Source organism: Desmodus rotundus, chromosome 2 (assembly GCF_022682495.2).
Source record: "Desmodus rotundus isolate HL8 chromosome 2, HLdesRot8A.1, whole genome shotgun sequence".
Lineage (NCBI taxonomy): Eukaryota > Metazoa > Chordata > Mammalia > Chiroptera > Phyllostomidae > Desmodus > Desmodus rotundus.
In genome coordinates, this window is record NC_071388.1 from 106,400,078 (window position 1) to 106,421,656 (window position 21,579).

The window sequence follows — 21,579 nt, forward strand, 5'->3', positions numbered from 1 at the left end:
GGTCAGTGCCTGAGTGGCCTTCAGCTGGGCCATTCTGCACAAGGGTGGGAGCAGCTATTCCTAACTGCTCCTTCCTGAATGGCCACCTCCCACCGTGGATACCTGGCTCAGGTCCAAGTCCAGACAAAGCATCCAGCAGCCCCACTTACATGCCTCTCCTGTTGGGGAGCTCAGTTCTGACCCCACCTCTGACCTCTGCCTGCTCCACCTGCCCCAGAACAGCACTGCTGAGGCTGGGGGATGGGACCAGATTCTCATGGGTAAATGCCAGGAGAAATATGAGCTTTGGCTCAAGCACAATTGGGAGGCACAGAGGGCATAAGCCAAGAAATGGTGGAAGTTTTAGAAAGAACCTCCTCCCCCCAGCAGCTGGGCTGAGGATGGGGAAGTCTCCAGGAGGCGGGGAGGCCAAGCCAGAGATTAAGGCAGGGTCCAGGACATGGGGGATGAGGCCAGGGCTAAGGCAAGTGATATTGTGGAAAGAAAGGCCCAGATGAGGGAGAGAAAGCCAGGAAGGAGAATGGGGTTGACAGGGAGCAGGGAGGAGGGCCCCCAACCTCCCAGAGGACCTCTGCCCTTTCCACCTACCACCAGCCCACAGCACCACCAGTCCACTTGCAGCCAGGCAGTAGCCAGGCGGTGGCAGCCAGTGTGGTGAATGAGATGAGGTTTCTGGGGATCAGACGCCTGGGCTAGAACCCTTTTACTTAGTAGCTGTTTGCCATTGGGCACCTTTGCCTGCCTCAGTTTCCTTCTCCATTAAAATGCTACAGAGAGGTGAACCATAAAGAGGTCTTAGTGTCTGCCACAGAGTCTCCCAATAAATAAATGTCAGCTGTTATTATTTGTATTATTCCATATTTCTGGATTGAATAAATGGATTGGGTACCCAGGCAAAGACAGGCATGGGGTAGGGTGAGCCCCTCTTTGAAGCAGATGGGGGCTCCCAGTCCCAGGCTCAGGCAGGAATTATCCTCAATAGCCAAGTGATGAGCTCACCCACTCACCCCTCTCCAATAATACACAATCAGCCCTTAAATCCCTAGGGCAGGCCTGGAGCCAGGCTAGCATTTGAATATGAAAGGGTGAGAAACAAAACAGGTTCTGGAGGTTGGGGACAGAGAGAGGGGCGTCTGTGCACAGCCAGGCTGGGTGCAGGCAACACATGCATCCCAGAAGGCATACGTGCACATGCATACAATTAGAGAGGCATACACACACGCACACATCTACGCACACATGTGCGTGAGACATGCACACAAACCATTTGACTTTGCCTCCACAGTTGTGAGTAACAGCAGTAAGACAATAATCACAGACATATATTGAGCGTGGAGCCTGTATGACTCTCAATCCACAACCTCCAGTGTTCAAAAAAGTTTTTAAAGATTTTTTTTAATATCTCAAATTCATTTTTGAGTCCTACTCTGAGAGAAATTGAATCTCAGTCAACCTGGGCATGCCCACCTTTCCACAGAAGCCTGGAAGATGTGAACCCTTCACTCTGGTCCTGCGTTTGGGGAGGACCTCTCCAGCCTCCCTCCAGGCCCCTTTGGCCAGTCTTTCTTCAGCATTCCCCTGCTGCACCTGTGGGCCTTCTCCTGGTCCTCTGCTATTCCTGCACTCCACCTCACAACCAGCCACTTCTCCTGTGGGTGGCAGACCAAGCCCATCTGCTCTCAGGGTCTGGAGAGTCTCCACCCTACTGTGGAGCCTGGAAAAACCCCCTCTTTGTTGGGAGAAGCTGCTGGGAACTCAAGGCTCCCACTGCAGTGCACAGCAGAAAAGTCATTGGAAGAATCTAGGAGCCCTAGAGTCACACTGCCTCTGCCATTACTAGCTGTGTGCCCCTGGGCAGCACACATAACCTGTCTTTGCCTTGGTTCTCATATGTGCGGTAAAAGCATGAGAGCACCTGTCTCATAGATTGCCATTAGGATTCCAGGAGACAATGTGCACAGAGCAGTCAGAACAGTACTCAGCCCATAGTAAACTCTCACTACCTTTTTAAAGGCTCCCCATGAGACATTCCATTCCCAGTAGGTCTAGACTTTTGAAGCTCAAAAACCAGATTGACACTGGCTCGTTGAATTGAGGGCAGGGAGGAAAAGACAGGGAAGGACTAAGGGGTAGCACAAGCCATGTGGAAAAAAGAACTCTGGTTACCATTTGGAAAAAGCATCCTCCATAGGCTCCTCTTGTGCCCAGTCCCATGCCAAGTTCTCTATAAGCCTGTGCTTCCTGAAGCCTCCTCACAGCTGTGTGAGGTCAGTACTATCCACCAATACTTCCACTCTAAAGAAACTGAGGCCCAGATAGGTGGCATAACTGGCCCCAGGTCCAGAGTTAGCAAATATCAGCATTGGAGATCAGACCCAGCCCTTGAACTACTAGCTTCCCTCTTGCAAACAGGGGAAGTAAGGCCCATGGAGATGAAGCAGGTTGCCCAAGGTTATTGCAGCAACAACCCACCTGCATTGCAGCACATAGTTATTTGAGGGGAGACCTTGACTATGAGGACTTCAATGCCCCAGGAATCTCAGGCAGTCATACTTTTCTCTTTTACTGATGGAAAAGCAGCTTTAGAGGCCTCCATTGTTCACCCCAAATTTCTGTAGGATTGCCCTGGGAGAAAAGGATAGTGGATGACAGAGCTGACAAACAGCTGGGAAAGCAAGAAACATCACAAGAGTTTTCTCTAAGTCAGGGAGTCCAGAGAAACAGAAGGAGTACCCACAGGGGAGTGAGTATCCCATCAGGGGATGCATGCCTGTCAAGGTGGAGGAACACCTGTTAGGGCTTCAGGGACTCTGACTTACAAAGGCACGCAGCAGAATCTCCAACAAGGCCTTATAGTCCGCTTGGCCAGACTGAGTCAGAAGCCAACCAGAGTGCAGGGTCCTCCATTCCTCACAATACTCTGCTATACATCCTCTTGAGACATCATGTGGGAGATATCACCCCAGATGTACCCCACAGCTCTCAATGTCTGGACTGCAAGACAGAGACCACTCACTGTAAAAATGGCTCCATGATCTCCTTTTCTGAGTAGTAAGAACCTTCTAAGGGTTATCTGGGAACATGGCCACCCTCTCATCTCCCTGGAGACTGCATCTCCCAGCCTCCCTTGCAACATTAGATTGCAGTGAGAGTTATTTTTGAAAACCATCATCCAAATGTGTCCTCCTGCTCTCAAACTTCCTATGGCTCCCATTTCACTAAGGAAAGCCTACCCACCTCCTCAGGCTCCCCTCCTCAGTCTCCCCACCTCCCTACAGGTTTGTCACGGGGCATTTCAATTTGTGTGTGTGAGATCTGCTCCTCTCAGAGGCTGTAGGCTCCAGGAGGGCTTCTGCAACACATGGCACAGAGCCTGGCACACCGTAGGGCCTCAGCAAATGTTTGGGGAATAACAAGAAGTCAGGGCACCCTTGGTTGGATCACTTAATGCAAGTGTGGTGCAGACCCAGGGAGGACAATTCTGTTCCATTGCAAGGCGGATGAGTCAGGTGAGCTCTCAGGATGGGGGCTGACTTGTATGGAGGACTCAAATCCAGAATTCTTTTTTAATCCTCACCCAACAATATGTTTATTGATTTTAGAGAGAGAGGAAGAGGGAGGTGGGAGAGAGAAAAAGAGAGAAAGACCGATCTGTTGCCTCCTGTATGTGCCCTGACCAGGTTGTAACCTGCACCTTTTGGTGTATGGGATGATGCTCCAACCAACTGAGTCACCTGGCCAGGTCTCAAACCCAGAATTGAAACCACAGTAGGCACCTTGACCTACTGTGACCATTCACTTTATTGCCACCTTCATTGGAGCATGGTTCCTAGCTCCATCACTTCATCATCTGAGAAATGGGAGGTTGCAGCAAAGCCCTCTCCAAACCCAGTACCCCCTGCATCCCTCAATGCAGAGGTTGCACAATTCTGTGGGACTGATGAGGACTGGGGGTAAGCAGGTAAGTGGGGAAGGGGTACCTGGTGCAGTCTTGGCAATGTGGCAGCAGTGCAAGCAGCAGGTGCACATTCAAAGTGTGCCCACCTGGGACTCCCTTTTCCTGGGAAATTTCCCAACCCTGGCCCCTTCTCTAGGAGCTGTGCACCTTCTTCACCTCTTCCTGGGCTCTGTGCCCCCATTGGCCACTGTACAATTTCCTGAGCTTGCTTCTGTTTCATGGAGAGTTGGGTTTCAGTCAAAGGCTCTTTAGTCCAGGATCATTGTTTCTTTAGCAACACAGTTTCCTCCAAACTAAATTTCTGATCTGTTTGATTCTAGTTAATTCCATGTGCCAACAATTATACCCATAGTTCTCTCCTAGACTTAATGGTCAAGCCCCATTTGTTTTTCTCCTGCTGCCTTGACTCCCTGCCTCTCCTCCACTTAATCATGACAAACTTCAGGCTATGAAATTGAGTGGGAGTGTCACATCCTTTATCTAATCCTCATGGCAGTCTGACATTTTCTCAATCTTATTTCCTACAGTTTCAGATCCAGGAGTGGTTGGATTTTCCAACCCTGAAAACTGCCCTTTCTCTATTCCCTTTTGTTTCTGCTTCAAATCAGCTGTTACTCTCCTGGGCACATCTCTTGTAATACCAGCCAAATGCAGCCAAGAGTGTCCAAGATATGCTAATCTATTAGTTCTTTCCAATCACGTCCCCTAGAGCTATAGGCTCAGCACCAATGTACAAGTTAGTACCAGAGGCAGCACTGCTCCCAGATATTTTGCCACTACATTACGCAGACTGCTGTATTTCACAGACTCTGATATCAGGTTCTACATGGTCTGACACTCAACAGCTAAGCCAATACCACATATTTTAGGTTCTACATTAACACAGCACTTCAAATAATACCATTTCTTTTTTAAAATATATTTCATTGATTATGCTACTACAGTTGTCCCATTTCCCCCCTTTATTCCCCTCTGCCCTGCACACTCCCGCCTAGCTGCATTCCCCTACTTTAGTTCATGTCCATGGGTCATCTTTATAAGTTCTTTGGCTTCTACATTTCCTATACTGTTCTTACCCTCCCCCTGTCTATCTTCTACCTACCATTTATGCTACTTATTCTCTGTGCCTTTTCCCCCTCTCTCCCCACCCACTCCCTTGCTGATAACCCTCCATGTGATCTCCATTTCTGTGATTCTGTTCCTGTTCTAGCTGTTTCCTTAGCTTGTTTTTGTTTTTAGGTTTAGTTGTTGATAGTTGTGAGTTTGTTGTCATTTTATTGTTCATAGTTTTTGATCTTCTTCTTTTTATTAGATAAGTCCCTTTAACATTTCATAGAATAAGGGCTTGGTGACAATGAACTCCTTTAACTTGACCTTATCTGGGAAGCACTTTTTTCTGCCCTTCCATTCTAAATGATAGCTTTGTTGGATAGAGTCATCTTGGATATAGGTCCTTGCCTTTCATGACTTGTAATACTTCTTTGCAGCCCCTTCTTGCCTGCAAGGTTTCTTTTGAGAAATCAGCTCACAGTCTTATGGGAACTCCTTTGTAGGTAACTGTCTCCTTTTCTCTTGCTGCTTTTAAGATCTCTCCTTCTCTTTCATCTTTCATCTAATGTAATTTTGATGTGCCTTGATGTGTTCCTTCTTGGGTCCAACTTTTTGGGACTCTCTGAGCTTCCTGGACTTCCTGGAAGTCTATTTCCTTTGCCAGATTGGAGAAATTGTCCTTCGTTATTTGTTCAGGTAAGTTTTCCATTTCTTGCTCTTCCTCTTTTCTTTCTGGTACCCCTATGATTCGGACTTTGGAATGTTTCAAGATGTCCTGGAGGTTCCTAAGCCTCTCCTCATTTTTTTGAATTCTTGTTTCTTCATTCTGTTCTGGGTGAATGTTTATTTCTTCTTTCTGCTCCAAATCGTTAATCTGAGTCCTGGCTTCCTTCCCGTCACTGTTGGTTCCCTGTACATTTTCATTGATTTCACTTAGCACAGTCTTCATTTTTCATCTAATTTGCAACCATATTCAACCAATTCTGTGATCATCCTGATTACCAGTGTTTTGAACTGTGCATCTGATAGGTTGGCTATTTTTTCGTCGCTTTGTTGTATTTTTTCCTGTAGCTTTGATCTGATTTTTCATTGGGCCATTTTTTTTGTCTTGGCGCACCTGTTACGTACAAGGGGCGGAGCCTTAGGTGTTCACCAGGGCGGGGCAACCCACGTTGCTCTGTTGTGACACTGTATGTGGCAGAGGGGTCCGAGAGGGAACAATGCCACTTGCTCCACCCTCTGCTGGTTTTCAGTCACTTCCCCTGCCACCCACAGTCAAATTGGGCCCTTCTAGTGCCGATTCCCGAGTGGGTCGGCTTGTGTACGTTCTAGGACCCCGTGGGTCTCTCCCACAGTCTCCTGTGAGGCTGGGAGTTTCTCCCACTGCCACCTCAACCTCCACAGGTGTTTTAAGTCAGAGGTTTGAAGCTTTATTTCCCTGCGCTGGAGCCCTGGGTTGAGTGGTCTGTCTCGCTCCCCAGTTGTTCCTCCCGGTTTATCTGCACATGAATGTGGGACTGCCTGTTCCACCAGCTGCTGCCTTGCTGGGTCCACCAGCTGCAGCCTTGCCCATCCCAATCCTCCAGCCACCACCTTGCCGTGAGTCCTCTCCACCCGGCTGCCCATCTCCACCCCTCCTACCAGTCTGGATGAATGTTTCCTCTTTATCTCCTTGGTTGTCAGACTTCCATATAGTTTGATTTTCTGTCAGTCCTGGTTGTTTTTTGTTTTTAAATTTGTTCTTATCCTCTTTTGGTTGTGCGAGGAGGCACAGTGTGTCTACTTATGTCTCCATCTTGGCCGGCCAAATAGTAAAATTTCTATATCAGTAAGAAAAGGTTCACAGCTATGACAAATAGCCCCAAAGTCTCAGTGGCTCATCACTACAAAGGTTTATCTGGCCAAGGAACTTGGCTCCATGCAGTCATGTGGTGACCCAAGTTTCCACCATCTTGTGCACAAGAATCTTCACTGTGTGGTCTTGAGGCTGTCCTGGCACCATCCAGCCTGTGAGTGGAGATGACCCGTGTAGAGGAGGAGGCCTGTTCTAGGCCAGAGGTGGAATGGCATGAGTCATTTTTGCCCATAGTCTTGTAACCAGAACTCAGTCCTTAAGTGCAAGCTAGCCTGAGAGATGTACCTGTTAGTAGCCCCCAAGAAGACTGGAAACATGCCAGATTGCAAATGTGGGGTTTTGCAGTGCCCACAGGTGCCTCTGTCTATGCTCTCTAGGCCTGGATGCCTGGATGCTGCCTGGGACACACCTGTACATCATCAGCGTTCTGACCCTGACATCCTCATGACACTCCCCTCCCCCTGAGCAGAAATGGCAGGCCAGTCCCTGCTCTATGCCTTCTTCATAGTCTATATAGGCCTCTTCCCAACACTCCTCACTAAGGATGCCAATTGTTCCCTCCATGTGCCCAGCCTAACACAGCAGAGAGCCTGGCATGGGAGACCCACAGGTAAGTGTGTTAAAAACATAAATGTCAGCAGGGAATCTGGCTCTCGAAAGCAAGTGGTTCCATTGGTTACACTCTTGCCAGCTTTTCAAAGTGTGTCAGATACCCCTTGTCCCCACGTCACCTGCTCTGGGCTACATTTTCATTCCAGCTGTGACTAGGACAACCAGACACACTATAGGAGGTGTAACAGGAGCCACATGATGACATTCCTACTCAATTTCATAGCCTGAAGTTTGTCATGATTAAGTGGAGGAGAGGCAAGGAGTCAAGGCAGTAGGAGAAAAACAAATGGGGCTTGACCATTAAGTCTAGGAGAGAACTATGGGTATAATTGTTGGCACATGGAATTAACTAGAATCAAACAGATCAGAAATTTAGTTTGGAGGAAACTGTATTGCTAAAGAAACAATGATCCTGGACTAAAAAGAGTCTTTGACTGAAGTTTAAAATATCCCTTGGGCTCCCAACTCTCCATGAACCTGAAGTTACCACAGGGGACATGGCTGACCCCAGAGCCATGCTGACACATGGGCAAGCCGGGAAGTGCAGGGAGTTGTACTCCACCCGATGGAGAACTTCTAATGAACAACGGGTGACCTCTTCCATCCCTCAGGGGACAATCCTGAGATGCCCTACACACTCTTCAGAGAGTTCCCAGCAAGATTGGGTCCCAGTTGCCCACACCAGTGATTGGCTCAGTAATGGCCCTTTGGACTGGCTTTCCCTTCCCATGCCTTTCTTACCCCAGTCTTCTACTCCTAGAGACTCAGATTGCACCCCAAAGTAATACCATATCCTAAGCCTCACTCTCTGCTTTTGGAGGAAAACTAAGCAAAGAGACCAAGTGACTTTCTTTGGACTGAAGGCCCATCAGCTCCCAGAAAATTGACCCACACAAGGAAGCCATGCTCTGAGCCATGAGTTGCTCCTGAAAGAGATGTCCATTCCTCTAGGTAGCCCTGGCCCAGTCCCACCCAGCTGATACCAATCTAGTTGGCTCCAAATGTCCTTTGCTTCCTAAGCTGCCTGCTTTGAGGACTGTGGCATGAGTTCATCACATTGTAGTGGAGGACCTGTGCTTCACCTTAGCATTCAAGGCTTCCAGAAACAGGCCCTCTCCCATCCACCCCTTACTTCTCATTTCCTCCTCAATGTTCCCTTTGACACCTACATATCCAGTTTAAGAGTGAGTGGTGTTCCCCCCAAATTCAAATGATGTCTAATGTCCAGTACCTCAAAATGTGGCTATACTTGGAGTGGAGACATGGTCTTTAAAGAGGCAATTAAGTTAAAATGAGGCCATCAGAGTGAGCCCTGACCCGATCTGGCTGGAGTCCATGTAAAAAGAGGAGATTTGGACACAGGCACCCAAAAAGGGAAGACCTTGTGAAGACATAGGTAGAAGACATGCCAAGGAGAGAGGCCTCAGAGGAACCAACCCTGCTGATACTCAGATCTCAGAATTCCAGCCTCTGGAACTATGAGAAAAATATCTGTGGTCTAAGCCACCCATCCTGTGGTACTTTGTTGCGCAACCTCAGCTGACTAATACACTTTCGACCACAGCTTTGTCCCATCCTGAAACGCCCTCTGTATTCCTCTTGAGGTCACTGGATCCTGCTCTCTCCTAGAATTCACAACCACCACCTCCTGTTGGACCTCTCACCTGGCAGGGGGCCCCTTTCCTCACTTGTGCGACCATACCTCACTTACAGGAAAATGCGAGAAACATATAAAGCACCTAATGGTGCTCATAAAGGTGAAACACTCTTAAAAACAAAAGACTCTGTTCTCAAGAGCTTTGCTCACAGAACATTCTGGTTGACTCTGAGAGGACTCTGTCTTCCTGGGCCTCCCCCGTTCCCTGTTTAACCCAGCTTTGTGTCTAGACCCTCACACCCACTTGCTGCCCCTTCCCCAGGACAGCCTGCAGGGACTGGGGTCAGTGGCCCCAGTCCATCCATCAACATACAGCACAGTTTTGAGGCCTTTTTATTCAGTCAAGTCAGGCTTTAGAGACAATGCACTCATTGTGTCAGCTCGCCCCTATTTTGGGAGAACCCAGAAAAATTACTGGATATGCAAATGGCATGCAAATGACTACTTCGAAACAGAAACAGTTCCCTTTGGCATGCTTTCAGGGCCTAGTTTAGGGAGTTGATAAAAATGCCCGTGAGTGGCACAGCAATGGTTGGCATGGAAACAGGGCTTCTAAGGGGCTTTGAGGAGACTCAAAGAGGCCCGAATCAACTATGTTAAACATCTACTCCCTGCAATCTTGTTCATGCTTGAAATTGGCACTTCAGCTGGAGAGAGCATTATCTCAGCCACCAGAGATAAGCTTTAGACTGAATTCTGAATAGGGATTCAAGAGATTTGCCCCAAATGGATTTCTCCCCCAAAACGAACTTTCAAGTCACATAGCCCTGAGTTTGAATCTTGGCTCCCAAATGCCCACCTGTGAGGCTTGGGGTAGGCTGATAGTTCCCTCTGAGACATAACCTCCTTATCTGTCATGAGGATTCCCAGAGCACAGCTCCATGGGCCCTGGCCTTAGGGGTCTGCCCCGTGGGCCCAGATCCAGGCCCAGGCATACAGCGAACGTTGTACCCTCCTTCTTTCCCCCACCATCCATACATCTCATGGGCTATTTTTATTCGTGTTCCAGGGGAAATAAAACAAGTTAAAGCAGAGCATGAAATTTGAGGAGGATTCCACCTTAAGGAGAAAAAAAATCCACCTCTGTAATAACAAATAGTTGGAGCTGGTGCATTACTTGGGCGAAATTGTTACTCCTCAAGACAAGTCTAAACTCTTCCGTGTTATGAAAACTCGGAAGATTGCCTCGCTACTGAAAATTTATGGCCCCCAAATCATTCCTAAAAGACAGCGCGCATTCCCCACCAAGGCTTTCCCGCTAATACAAGCAGCTCATCTCTTCAAGCAGGCTGAGAAGCCTGCTGCCGCCACGTGGCTGCGTTCAGGGTGCAGGCCAAGCATTTCTGCCTGTGACATCTGCTCTGTGGGGCCCAGATGAGGTCCAGCAAGCAGTAAATGCTCAACAGACTTTCTGTCTTTGTGTATTTCTGCTCTCTGGCAGCAGGAAAAGACAGCTGGGGAGGGTTCCTTTCTCCTGCTCCCCAACCAGCCACACAAACAAGTCTCAGTCCCAGCTCACCAGATATGGGTAGAGGTAACTGTCCCCATTCCTCTCTTCTACAAAACCACTTTCATCCTTGAAGGTGAGAGACCAGACATGCCTACACTGAAAAGAAACTTCCAAGCTTCCTGATCCCTGAATTTAATGGATGAGGAAACTGAGGCTCAAGGGGTATAAGGAATTCTGCCAGGGGCATGCAGGGGTAGAGCTGGGATCTGTCCCTAGTCACTCTAAACCCAAAGCCCTGGCTCATTTCACCCTGGCAAGTCTTCAGGAAGCACTTGACTTCCAGGGTAGAGCAGGGGAGCAGGTGGGGGATTTGAATTAAAAGATCCAAATCCAACCTGCAATAGCACTGCTCTCCTCATGGCCCTGAGGTAATACCTTTGAGAATAATATTCTTATTAACCCCAAAAGGAGGGGCATGAAGTGCACCCTTTTACAGCACAGCTGACTTCAGAGAGAAGCCTTGCTTATGGACTCCTGGATCCCCATTGCCAGGTTAGGTCAGAGCCCCTCAGCCCTCTGCCAGCCCTTAGTCACCTCCCTGCACCTCTCCCAGACTAGCTGTAGTCTGACCAAACTCTTTTCCCTCCTTCCCGTACTTCCTTCCTCCTTCATCTTTAGACCCTCCTGTCCATACCTTCCCCAACTTTCTGGTCTCTGTGAAGGCTATTTCAGGGCCTAGTCCTCCCTCACTTGTGCCTCCTTTTGGCCCCTAAGCTCCCTGGTACTCACCGAGCAGCAGCTACATGCCAGGAACTGCCCCACATTAACTCACTTGCATCCCGCAACCACCCTGTCATGACCCTTCAAGAGAAGAAGAATCCACAGAAATGGGGGCCAGAGAAGTTAAGTAACTTTCTCAGGGTCACACAGCTGGGAAGTGTCAGGAACAGAGCTCAGCCTCAAGTCCCTCTGATTTCACAGCCCTAGCCGCTCACCACACCACTGCCTTCCCTGACTTTAGTTGTTTCCTGTGTTCCAGCTCATCTCCTATGAGCCCTTTGAGGGCCAGGCCCTGCAATCCCCTACAGTCCCACCAAGCTCAGCTGCAGTCAGCCATGCTGTCTCCTAAGCACAGACAAAATGCCAAGAAAGTCTGTGCTGCCCTCTCCAGGTGCCACATGCCTTAGTCCACTCTGAGTCAGCACGTAGAGATTAAGTGACTTGCCCAAGGTCACACAGCAGGTAAGAAACAGGACAGAAGCAGGACAGGGATTCCAAAGCAGGTCTGTTCAGACAATTAGGGGTGTCAAACTCAGGGGTTTCTGGGAGTCAGATAGAGCACATCAGTGAGGGCACTGGATGGAGGGGTTTAGGGGCTGGAAAACATAACCTTCTCCTGACAGGGAACCGCTCTGAGGTGCAGCCATTGATTAGCAGCTGGTAACACCAGTATGACCAAAGTTTCTGGTTCTTTAAGATCAGGTAGAAACCCATATTTTTATGGGAAAGCTCCTATTTTTTAACATTGATCAACCCCTGTCCTGAATGCTGTATGTAACACACAGGAAACAACAAAGAAAACATATCCACAGGTCTGACCCAAGCACTAAGGTCCCTACTGTGGAACGTGTGGTTCTTTTCAACTAAGAGTGTCAGGGCACTGGTGTACAACCCTTTCTTACAGTTGAGGAAACCGAGGCCCAGAGATGGCAAGGGCAGCTGCGGTCACACAGGACACAGTGGCAGAGCCCAGGCTAGCCAATCCTTCAGTGAAATGCATTAAAAAAATCTCAACAAATTAACACTGCTCCACTATTAACCCTAGGTACACAAGCCATGAGCAGTTCTGAGGACAGACTGGGAACTGGGGACACACTAGGAGTGTGTGGTTAGGAAGCAGACTTAATGTCTCTGTGCCTCCATTTACTCACCTGCAAAATGAGGAAAGAAAAAAATAAGAATGCCTCCCCTCTCTCTGTCTTTGTGAAGATGATAAAGGAGTGATAGAATTCTTTTTTTTTAATTCCTAAAAGTATAAGAAAGAACAAGAGTCCTCTCCATCCTGAATAGAGCTCCCAGGATGGAGAGGCTGGTGCAGACCCCCAACAGCACAGCCCTGGGCATTTACAGCAAGTGCAGAAGCTCATCCTCTGTCCTCCTCACAGGACCCTGGTGCTGCTACCACATTTTATAGATCAGGAGGCTAGGCAGGCTGATGGGGACAGGCCTCTGGGCTCAGCTAGCTGGCACACCACTGCCCAGGCTTTAGAGCTTCACTCACTGATCTCTTTGAAGTTCAAAGAATGGGCCCTGCCCCTCCGAAGTAGGCAGTAAATCACGCAGGAGAAAGGAAACTGTCCTCCCCGGCTGAGTTATGGTGGCCATGGCGAGACAGTCCTCACCCTCTGGGGCTGCTAGACCCACCCTTACCTGCCCCTCCAGCCCCTTTCCTGCCCCAGCTGGCTCCTTCATCATCTCTGAGCTCATTGCCTGGCCCGGCTCCTTCATCTTACCTCCCCCACCAACTCCATTCAGCTTTCAGAGTCTCTGGGCTAAGGCCCCTCTCCACCTTCTCCATCTAAGAGTAGTTTAGCCCAGGCTTGCACACCTCCTGGGATGGTAAGCTCACTCCAATACCTGGCCAGCTTTGACCTGGATAAAGCTCCCCTTTTTACAGGTTTGGGTTGGCTTCCCAGTGAAGCCAACTTCTCCCATCTTCACTGCAGAGGCCTCTGATTTACAGGCCTCCTCTTCCTGATCCCAAGACAGCTCTGCAGAGATGGGGGACAACACAGCCTCCTTAGGTGACTCTCATTGTCTCAGAGCTACCTGAGGCAGTCACAGGGGGCCTATGGGTTTGCAGGTAGGCATGAACTCCAGGATGAGGGTGCACGTGCTTTATACTCAGGAGTTGGGAACAAGAGTGTGTATGACCCTACAGTGGTTGTCAGTCAGACATGGATGTGATAGTGTGTCTGTGCAGCAGTGCCCGTGCATACACGTGAATGTGAGGCAGTATGAATGTGAGACAGGGTAGTGTGTGCAGGGGCCAGCAGGCAAGAGGACAAATACAGGGTGTGTCAAGAGGAGAAAGCAAGGTTGTGGGAGGTTTTGAGCTTCTGGCATATGTGCAAGAATGTGAGTGTGAGTGTGTGTGTGTGTGTGTGAGTGAGTGCATATGAGTTTATGTATGTGAGAGAGTGTGTGTGTGAGTGCAATAAAGAGAAGTTGGGGGCCTCTGAGATAGTAGGTAGGCTGTGTCCCCCAGCCCTGGGGAACAGGCCTGGACCCGGTGACATCACCAGGCAGGAATAGTGCTTGAGCTCATCTCCTGGATGTGGATCCCAGAGAAGGTCCTTCAGGAGAGGCTGCGTCCTTAGCACACTTATCTCAGCCCAGGGACCACCAGAACCTCTGGCGGCAGAGAAAAGGGGCCTGGTTCCTGACTCCCCAGAGGTCTCAGGGCTCCTGAACAGGGGCAGGGGTGGGAGGAGGGAGAGAAGAGGGTAGCACTTACCACTCCTACCCCAAGCCAAGCTTCACGGACCTGGGTAGGCCCTCACACCTATGCACAGGGCTGTAGCAGAGTTTTCACATCCTCCTGCAAGGCTGAGGCTGCGGTAAAAGCTTGCCCGCTTGCTGCTCTGGTCAGGGTCAGAGTGCTCTGCCTATAGGGCTGGACACCACTGGCTAGCCAAGGGGATGTCTAGGTGAGGCCCTGCTCCCCCTAGGACCCTTGCCTGCTCAGCTGAGAGTTAATCGGGGATCCCAACCAATTTCTGGAAACCATCCCAACCTGTCCCTGCACCCTCCCTCCGCCCTTGAACTTACATCCATCCATAGCCAAGCCCTCTGGGTTCTCTCTCCTCCATCTCTAAGTCCACCCTGCCTCTCTATTGCCATGGCAACAACCCAGCTTCAAGCCACTAGCACCTTTTGCCTGGATCACACAGTAGCCTCTTTCCTTATCTACTGCCCCGTCTTGCCCCACTGACATACTGCCATAGACACATGCCCGTGTGTGCCCAGCAGTCCCTCAACTCACATGCACATCCTGCTCTGGCCTTGTGCAGGTCAGGTTCAGTGTCCGTCCTCAACCCACCCCAGGCTTGTGGGGTGTGGAAGACTATGCTCTGTGGTCTCAGCTGCATAAGGCCCAACCCCTAGAGTACAGGAGGAGACAGTATTCCCAGAAGCACACAGGTCACCAGAAGCAGCTGTGCATGCTGAAGGCTCCACAGATATGTCCTTCCTCCCTCCCATAGGGAGATGTTGGTTCAGTCTGGGGCCTGGGTGACAGATCCCAGTGAGAATGAGAGAAAGCCTTGGGACATGGAGGTCCAGAGTTTAGGAGTGAGGTCTGGACAGCAAGCAGAGCTCCAAGGGTCTCCAAGCTGTGGGAGAGCCTAGAAATAAGCTCCTTGATGTGACCACCCAAGTCTGTATGACCTCTCCCTGTGCCTGTTCCTAGCAAAATGAATGTTGGTTTTTGTCTTTTTTTTTTTCTGGTGAGAGGCTGAGAGTTACCTGTCACCTTTAAACATAAAGTAGCTGGCTGTAGAGCTGTACACAAAGGTACTCAATAAGAAGAATGTCATTCAAAACACAGAGGCAGAATGTCTGAGCTCAAAAGCCAGGGGTTGCTTAGGCCATGACTGCTAAAGTCCAAGGGACCCAGCAGCTGCCACTGGTGAGGGGATGTGCAGGGCTGTGGGGAGCTGGGGAGCTATGCCCAGGTGCAGGATGTGCCACCCAGTGCTGTCTGGCTGAGGGCCCTGAAGGGGTATGGGCCTGAGGTGCTGGATCTTCCTGGTTTTGAGAAAGGCCAGAAATCCAGAGCAGGGTTTGATTCTTCCCAGTTATTTTAAATGTGCTCAGTGTGCTCATGTCAGTAGTCTCTCATCTAGTCCAAAGCACTCTTTCTATTGAAAACAGTTGAGGTTCAAGAAAACTTAGGAGCCCAATTCTTCATAGCACTGGGGCAGAAGGCCAAGGAGCTCCCCACCTGCTGACACAGCCCATGTCCCAGAGCATGGGTGCAGCCATTTGGTGAGGGCAACAGATGCTATTGATGCCAAGCCCAGGTCCCTGTTACAGAGCAGGGCAACCATCACTCAGCTGACAGCCATGCCTTGACTGAAGAAGTGCCCTTAGCATCTGGAAATAGATGACAGGAAAGTTCATGTCTCATTCCTAGTGCATCCCAGGAACAATGATTGACCAATGATTGACTGTTACAAAGTCCAGTCCTCTTGTCCCAGTGGGGGACACTCTCCGGAGTTCCCAAGGGGTCAAGTTAAAGCCAGACTTCTCCTGAAACCATGTCCTCCCTTGCTTTCTTCCCCTGCCTCCTCCTGCTGCCCTCATCTCTTCCAGGTTTCTCCCAAGAGCTCCCTCAATAAACCACAGGTAGCTAATCCCTGCCTTGGGCTCTGCTTCTAGACAGCAGCCTAGGCAGTGAGGGTAGCAGTGGGGAAGCTGGGTAGAGACAAAGATAAAGAACCCTTTGGCCACAGATGGTAGAGGTCTGAGTATATATAAAGGCAAAAGAAAGGAGACAGGGGTATGCTAAGAAGGAAGCTGCTGGGAGATACCTGCCCAATGGAGCAACATTTTTCACCCTCTGTGGTGTCACAAGTCAAAGGACATTCGGTGTCAATCTGGAGAAAAGTCAGGGACAGTCACCATCACCATGTCCCCTATGAAATTTCATAGCCAGCCAGTCAATGAAACTAATCAAGGGCCTGCTGCATGCCAGGGCCACCTCTGGGGATGAGGACACTATGGGGCACACACACACCTTGGGAGGCACAGTTCCTTCAGCTCACCCAAATGCCTACTTTCCTTCTAGTCTCCTTCTTTCCTACCCTCCTTTCCTTCCTTTCTTCCCTCCTTCCCTCCTTCTCCCCTACCCCTCACTCCTTCCCTCCCTCCTCTTGAGAGAGACACCCACAGTTTGAATAAATCTGAGGAAGGAGAAATTGGGAGGCAAGTCATCAGGGGGTGACCACATGGTCTCTGCCAGTTCTGCAGAGTCCTTTAGGTCACCCCCTTCCTTTTTATAAAAAAAGTTTTACATTTTATACAAATGTATCAGATGTAAATATTTTTGTATCGCTTTCCTGTCTCAATATCATATTTATCCATGTTGGCATTTGTAGCTCAAGTTCATTCATTTTAACAGCTATATGATTATTCCAAAATGTGAATACCTCAGAATTGCCCAGGTTAGGCATAGGTTCAAGAGCACTAACACAGCTTGTGTTTTATGCTGTTGAGTTTTGGGTTGCTTTGCTATGCAGCAACAGCTAACTGACACAGCTGTAATTGTTTTCAGGATTTCACTACTACAGACAGTACAACGGAAACCAGCCTTATGTGTCTCGTGGTACCCACGGACATGAGTACTTGAGAAGTTCCCTCAGAGGTGGTGTCACTGAGAACAGTCTGTGCACCATCAGCTCACCTAGATATTCTGGTTCACTTTCCAAACTGGGTCCTGCTGACTTCCACGCTTCTTTGAGTTCCCACTATCCCTTCGGTAAATTCCTGTTTGTTCAAGCCACTGAGACCTGAGGCCTGGCCTGCGTGAGAACCAGTCAGCTGACCATAGACTTGTGAGCAATGATAAATGGTTGTTTTAAGTCATAAAATTTTAGGGTGGCTTGTTACATGGAAATCACTGCTACAGGTTCTGTCCATGCAGCCACCAGCTGAAAGGCATCCATCCAGGTCTTTAGATGCAAGTCCTTTGAGACAGAAAAGGAACAAAGAATGAGAAAACAACCATACCCAGACAGGTTAGGAGAGAATTCTCATGCAAAGGAAAAAGTAGTAGTCAGAGCTCTTCAAGTAACATCTCCTAACTGGGACTCAGACTAACCGGTCTGTGGTCCCAGCTCTCCTGCAGCACTATCGTGAAAGGGTGGTGGTGCCCTTTCTACCTTTGAGTCCTAGTTTTTCTGTAAAATAGGTCACCACCGCTAACTCACAGACTCACTGTGAATTCAATGGAACAATAGGGTCCAGCACAGTTGTGTTTCAGTTCCCTCTGCCTGACAAACTGAGGACCCAGGAGAAGGCCTGTCATTTTCTGGATCTCTTTGTCTGTGGTACTATAGAAGATTTTGTGCAGTAGATGATAGCATGGACATCAGATTTTGCATCACGAAGGATGGTTTTGCTGGCAAGTAACAGAACACCAAATTTTTAACTTGTCAAAAAATTGTAAGTGGAATTGATTAGATCACATAACAGAAAATTCCAAAATTTTCAAGAATTTCAAAAAATGCATGATGACTTCAGGCATGGTTTATCTGAGGCTCCAGCTCTGCTCCTCTCTGACTCTTTTTTCTCTGCAGTTCTTTGGATGTTGACTTCACCTCAGGGTGACTTGTCTCTACATACTAGTTGACTTAGGCAATCACTCTGGATCCATCACTATGATAAAGTGATGGGACTGTATCTAAGGGCTTGAGCCAGTCCATGTTCATGCTGGAACTGAGGTGGAGACAATCACCTCCTACACCTCATGACCACTGCTTAGCGGGAAGGAGGGAGAAAGGGATGCTGGGAGGCCACAGTGAAGACCCTGGCAAGGGCCCAGCCCTATGGCAGACATATTGGCTAAAGTACCACCTCCTCTATCACTAGCATACCCCTGTCTGGGCCTCAGTTTCCCTTGCACTAACATAAAAGATGGCCTGGATAGTGTCCCTAGACCTCCACCCCCTCCAGCTCCCAGAGCCCAGGTCTTAATGGATCAGTTTGTCTTAGGTGAAAGGCTGGAGGCCACCTGCCACTTGTGGGTAAAGTGGACTCCACGGGCAAATGCTCCTGAGCAGAACAAATGCTAGGGCATTGTTTCTCATTCTTCAGGTGAATAATTTCTAGGAACTTATTGGGATGGGTGAATGATTTCCTCACCCTGTCAACTCCTTTCTAGTGGCATTTTTATAATTGCATTTCTAGTGACAAATTCTCATCTGTAGCCCCCCACCCCAGCAATGGCCAGGATGTGGCAAACTTCAGCTCACACATTGGAGGCCACCTATCTGCCTGCTGCCCATTCACACCCTGGTTCTATCACTGTATCACCCCATACAGCAGTTGTTAACCACATGTAGTTATTGAAATTAAAAATTCAGTCCTCTGTTCCACTAGCCACATTCCAAGCACTCAGTGGCCACTGGGCTACTGGTTACCGACAGTGCAGACATATAACCTCTCCATTACTGCACAAAATTCTACTGCCCAGCCTATTTCAGATAGAAATTCAGTGGGAGCTCTCAGGTCAGTCCCTTCTCCCTCTGACCTTCAATGTTTACCTGTCCTTTCCAGCTCTGGGTCTTAGTTCCCTCCTCTGTGACACGGGGATGATAAGGCTAACCTTAGAAAGATAAATACATAAGGGCTGGGAAATACTGACCCCAGAGCCAGTAGTGACTTGAACATGATCTAGAGTTTAAACTCTGTCTATTCCAGACAAGGGCATGGGGGGAGACATCACAGAGGAGGGGGCTATAGAGCATACTTCACACACAGATGGTGTCTACATTATAGTCATCTCTTCATTCTGTTCATTAACAAGACCCTAATATTTCACTGGGGTTAAAATGCATAATCCCAGAGTTTCAATGATGATGATCCCATGTTAATCATGACATTTTTGTAACCATCTGCCTGTAATTGGTCCAGAGGTGACCATGACCAGTCATTAGCAGACATCAAGGGAAGTCTGATGAAGGTTTCTGGGAAAATGTTTCCTCCCTGATAAGAGACAAGCCCATGAGAAACTCCTTTGCACCCCATTCTCCCACTTCCTGCTTCAACTCTGCAGTGCCTGGTGCTCTGTCTGGCAACCACTTTGAGGCCATGAGCACAACTGTGAGGAGGCACTTGGAAAGGTGGGGAAGATTGGGTCCCAGATGTCTGTGTTGAGCCCCTGACACACATTGCCCCTCATCTCCAGACTTTTGTAAAGTAACAATGAATGTCCTTGATGGGTGGGTTTGTTACAGCAAAGCATCCTGAGTGACTCTCATTTAAGGGTGCATCAAAGTTTTCTAGATGGGCAAGATACACATGTAGATTTCAAACAGAAAGAGCAGTGTGTGCAGGGGCACACATGCGTGAGAGAGGGTGCTGCCTCCTGGGAATGGAGAACCACACATGGGCTGTGGCTGAAACCGCAGCTGGGAGAGCGTTGGCACATAGTGCCATGTGGTGGGGTTTGGCTTTCCACCTGTATGTGGGTGGGTGAGGTGGGGGAGCATTGGAGCATTTTAAGGAATGGTTTCGAGTTACAAGGTGAATTTTGGGTAGGGGACAGGTCAATGGGGACAGAGTGGAGGCATGGAGGCCAGGGAGGAGACCAAGTGGGAGCTCAGCATGTAAGAGCTGAGGAGTGGAGGAGTGACAGTGTGGCAAGAAGGCAAGAGCTTTGACAGCAGGGACAGGAAAGGAGCAAGTGTTTAGCGTTCGGTGGCCACAGGGGTAGTGGCCCTGAGACCTACAGATTGAGGTGATGTGGGAAGAGGAGCTGAGAAGGCAATGGGCAGGAGATAACTGAGGACAGGGCTCTGGGGACCCTAGCACCTGAGATAGGAAGGAAAGAAAGTGAGAGAAAAGAGAATGAGGTCAGAGAAAAAGGAGGAGATAAATGAAGAGAGAATTTCCAGGAGGAAGACAGGCAACTGCATTGAATGCTTCTCAGACAACCAAACCAATGGTCCTACCTCCATTGTACATCCAGATCCTCACCCCCTACCTCACCATCACCTCCCACCTAAGTCCATCAGCTGCTTTATTGCAGCAGCCTCCTACCAGCTTCCTCCCTAGCTCCCTGCAGTCCTTCTTCCCACAGCTGCCAGTGAGTACATGAAAAACCCTAAGCCAGGTCATGCCCCTCCTCTGCCCCACACACTCCCATGGCTCCCATGTTGCTTGGAGGAAGAAAAAGCCAATATTCTCAGTCACATTTTTTGACCTAAAGACGCCAATCCCCCACCCCGCCTTCCCAAACTCATCTTCAACTACTGTCTTCCTACTGTGTTTCAGCCACTCTGGCCTCCTTGCTCTTCCTTGAACAAGTCAATCATATTTTTACTTCCTAGACTTTGCACTTGCTGTGCCCCTGGCGTGGAACACACTTACTCCTTCACCTTGTTCAGCGAGGTCTTCCCAAGCCACCTTATATTATACTGAGTTGCCATTTTCCACAGCCTGAATATGCAGTACAGTCTATGTGCATACCATATTAATACTGCTGTTTATCAGCTTAAATGAGCTCCACAGGGACAGAACTTTTGTCTCTTCTGTTCACTGTTATATCCCCAATGCTTAGATGAGTGCCTGGCCTATAGTAAGTAGTCAATAAAAAATTATAGAGTTAATAAATGAATAAAGATAAAATGTGATAAAGAGTTTGGCAATATCTGGAAAGCGGAAGGTGAGGAAGTGGAAGGGCAGGTGTGGACAACTGATTTAGGTAGTTTGGCTGTGAAGGGAGAACAGAAACAGAAGCCAGGGAAAGAAAGTAAAGAAAAAGCCAGGGCTCTGTTTTTTTGGATGAATGCCATTTAAGCAAGTTTAGATGTAACGAGCAAGTAGAGAGAGAAAGGCATTTAGGACACAGGAGAAGAGGGAACCAACAGAGGGCTGCCAGAGGAGGCAGGAGGGACAAGAACAGAGCCTTGGACAGCCCTGCCTGCAGAACCTTTGAAGGACGGGGTAGGGGTGAGTGTAGGAGGAGGTCCATTTTGTTAACATGCCCCTGAAAGTGGTCCCAGTAATAGGTAAAGCATATAAGACATGCACAATGACAATACTGACTCCAAATTAATTTGATTAATTCAAGGATGACTTGACGGGCCACTTATATTCCACAAAAGCAGGAGAGTTAAAAACTACATCAGACAAACATCTACCAGGTGCCTACTCTGTGCCAGGCCCAGACACTGTGGGGAAAATCAGTTTGTGATATAGCCACAACTAAA